At 36.4% G+C, this 4,097-nt stretch overlaps 1 pseudogene; it reads left to right on the forward strand.

Annotated features, from left to right (window-relative positions):
- The first annotated feature begins 3,020 nt into the window (after positions 1-3,020).
- On the forward strand, positions 3,021-3,836 carry LOC148801969 (uncharacterized; annotated as a pseudogene).
- Positions 3,837-4,097: the final 261 nt, after the last annotated feature.

The following is a 4,097-nucleotide window of genomic DNA, read 5'->3' on the forward strand; positions in this document are numbered from 1 at the left end:
TCCCATCTGGCGAACCCTCTAATGTCTAATCTATTCGTGGGCCAGGTTCCAGTTAAGACCCTTTGCCAGGTGGCCAAAGTAAACTCTTCCTTGTGGGTGTTTTTAAATCGAAAACCTTAAAATGTTTGGACTAGTCCGATCGTATAATATAGATGGGAAATATCCAACAAGAGGTGGTTATCAATCCAGTTGATCGTTAACTTTTGAGCCGGCAATGGGCTTCCTTATGCAATTGTGCAAGCAGGCATGATCCATCTTGAAATGTTTTGGCACCATTGTTGTTTTTACTTAGGCTTAGTTTGGAAGGAGTACAAATACAAGTGTTTAAAGTATAAGTATATACAAAATAATACAAAATACAAGGTTTTGCACTTTATAATTTGTATTTGTACTCCTTTCAAACTGAGCCTAAGGCTGTGTTAGGTTGCAGTGCAAATTTATTTGCATTAGTACCAATGCATGGGATGCTTTATGTCTTAATTTACTTCATTTGTACTGTAATCAAACAAAATAAGCTAAAATTTGAAACAAAAATAGGTTAGAATTTACACTCAAACCATTTGCACTGCCATGGTTTTGCATCAGTGCAAATTTATTTGCATTGCAACCATACACAGTTTAGAAAGAGTAATACAAATATGTACACTAATAGATACAAAATAATACAAAGTACACGATTTTGCACTCTACATATTTGTATTTGTGCTTCTTCCAAACATAATACAATTTACTATTTTTTATCTGAAATGTCATTTGACGTTTATGTTTTTTTTTAACATAATGTGACAACGTATTTCTTGTTTTTGACAACATATTTCCTCCTATTTGTTTGTATTGACCAAGGCAAAATGTTTCAGGTAGACTTGGCAAAAAAAAATGTTTCAGGTAGAAAGAGCAAAGATACCAAATGCAACATTAGTATTATTGGTGTATTTACCGTATTTATAAGAGTTCTCCGTTATATCTAAGGCCCCATTCGTTTTTACTTACATGGGCAAGTATATTTGTTCGGGTAAGTGTTTCCTAGGTGAAACTTGTTTGGAGAAATGAGCTTTCAGCATTCTTGTATGATAGAAATTATCTAGGTAAAGAGAGAGACTACAGGGAGAGAACATTATTGGCACAGGAATAAATTGCTTACCCACCTTGTAAGAGGGCGGATAACTAATACTCTTTGATATCTTCAATTATTGTAAAACCCAATATAGCGGCAAATGAACACAGGTATCACTTACTCCGTTAAATATCGGAAAATTAACGAAGTCTATCCACTATATCCAAAATTAAAGCCTATTATAGTACATTCATATTCAACCTTATTTATGTAAGATGCTAAAATTTTGAACCTTAAGGCTCCATTTGCTTTTTGGTAAGTTATTTACTTAGGTAAATGTATTTATCCATGTTCTTTTATTTTCCACATAAATAAGAAAATGATCATTTTAGTCATAAAAAACCATTATTAAAAGGGACAATTTTGTTCCATCCAAGTCTTAACAACTTTCCTTGAATTGGAAAAGTTACTTACCCATAAATGATACCTAGGGAAAATAAGATTTTCGTGAGCCCCACATTAATCTAAAAACAAAACATGGGTATCTCAGTCAACGAGAACCAAAATCCCACTTATCAACTTTTCCCTCCGAAAGTTCAAAAAAAAAAAAAAAAAGAGAGCAGACCCTAATTATAATACATCCATTAAGATATTTGAAAATAAGGGGTTTTTATTGTTCAGTCCACCATAAATTTTAGTATAGTTGGAACAATAGCAAATTTCTTAAATTACTCTTATGATGTAGTTAATTAGCTAACTCTACCCTTACTGTTTACCTATTGTCTTAAAGTACCCCTACTGTTTCTGACAATTGATATCATTGTTAAGTAACAACGAAAAAAAATGATATGTTGAATTTTCCCTCCACAATTCCTCAAATTTTCAAAATAAAATCCAATTGCCAAAAAATTTCTCCATCCCCGATGTTGCTACATCCATCGTCTACCACCTCACAATCTTCCAAAACCTTTCTAAGTTTTTCATCTTCATGCATTTATCATATCTCGTTGGCTCCACCGATGTACTTTCCATTCATCAACACCCTTATCGTGAGTGCCACATCTGGATCACACTCCCTGACCTTCAGGGCGATGTGCCTCTGCAGGCCATCACATTGAGATCGCAATCCCCTATGGCTTGACCCTTTCAATATCCTTATTGATGAGGACATCTTCAATGACCCTAGTGCCACTTCTCAACTCCATCGCCTCTCCAGTCATGACAAAACAACACTAACAAAGGTATTTTTGGACATTATGGGTTGATTGGGCCAACTAGGCCCGAATAGGGCAGATCTAGAAAAAGCATTGGTTTGGTCAATCTGGGGCTTCAAAATGAAATCTTGGTGTGATAAAGGGGCAAATAAAGGTAGTTTTGGGTGAAATTTCATAAGGTAGGTTTTTGGATAGTTTGATGTAATTGGTAAGGTCATATTGGGCCATCTGGGCCTGGATCAGAAGGATTTGGAATCCAATCAATATATAGTCTTGAAACATGATCTAGGTGCGATGGAGGGGTAAACAAGATGTATTTTTTGTTGAAATTTTATAGGTGGGAATTTGGAGGTGTCAGAGATATGATGGTGATGTCTGATTAGTGTTGGAGGGTCAAGATCATAGGAATTTGGGTCAATTAAATGTTCTGAAATGGAATATTGGTTTGATGAAAGGGCAAATGGGGGAATTCGGGGTTAAAACTTTATGTGCAAGTGTTTTGATGTATTCAGAGTTCAATGGTGTGGTCGGATCTGTTCGGATGTGTTAAGATTAAGGGAATTTGGATTCTAAGTGTTTAGACTAATGAGGCATCGGAATGGAATTTTCGTTTGATGGGAGGGTAAACGGAGGAATTTTGATTTGAGATTTATCGAGTAGGTATTTTGAGAGGTCTTGAGTCTGATGGTGGTGTTTGATATGAGGGTAAAAGTGTAGACAAGGGTTATTCTGGGGCATCGGATTGGTATCAGATGAGTTTAACAGTGAATTTAGGGACTTTGGGATTGAAAGTTAGGATTTTTGGGTGCTTCGGAGGGCTTGATCAGATGTTTGAGACAAATTTGAAATCAAACGATAGGCCGAACAAAAATCAAGTATTGACAAATAGGAAGAACAAGGAGAATGGAGAAGCGGGCGGAGGAAACGTTTATGGACGGAGGCTCCTTTGGTGTTAACAATGATAATAATTTAAGCGGATGAAATTTGTATGATGAGTATGATGATGACAAGATTATATGTTTCTTTAAGAGGCTATTGAATGAGTGGAATTAGGAGCCCAACGAAATACCAGAGACCGAGAAGAGGACTACCAAAGGGAAATCGATGGTTGACATGTTAAGGAGTGTGCCCGGTACCCAAATCCCCTCTTCAAATTTTGTAGAAAAAAGATTCTTCCAGGTGATATTCGTTAAGCATTGTTGGTGGTAGTTGAATGTTGCACGCAACGGGATTACTTGGCTGTAATGGATCAATCCATCAAGATGCCTATTGGAAATGCACCCTGGCTATTGGTGTGACTACGGTTGGTGTCCATGCATGTTTAGCTTGGAAAAAGATTGAAACCAACAGTGTGGCTCATGTAATGAGACGCCCCACAAGTATCTACATTTTGTGAAAAAGACTTGTGACGTTGTGCCAACAGAGGTACCCTACCATGCAATCCAAGGCTCTTGAGTTTAACAACTTAGCTTAATGAGATGACTTGCAAATGCAATCCCTTCTTAACGAAGAAAGGGCACAAAGCTCAGGAAAGGTTGCGACTGATACCTACATCCAAGGATAGCTAGTTACCATGTAACATTAATTTTACACCAGAGGTTTTTTCCTTTTCCAACTATGTTGTCCTTTTTTTAATCAATTTATCAGAGATGTCTTCTTTTCTTCTTCTTCTTCTAGTGGCAATCACCAGTGAGATGATTAAAGTATTTCCCGATGAGAAATTATGGAAGTATTTTTGGGTCAATTTGGTTTTAAAAGAAAAATAGAAAAAGTTGGAGATGGTTTTGACCATGGTTTTCAAATCCGGACCAAACCGGAAAAACTAGGAA

The sequence above is a fragment of the Nelumbo nucifera genome, chromosome 2 (assembly GCF_055504915.1).
Source record: "Nelumbo nucifera cultivar China Antique chromosome 2, China Antique-T2T, whole genome shotgun sequence".
NCBI classification, from domain to species: Eukaryota; Viridiplantae; Streptophyta; class Magnoliopsida; order Proteales; family Nelumbonaceae; genus Nelumbo; species Nelumbo nucifera.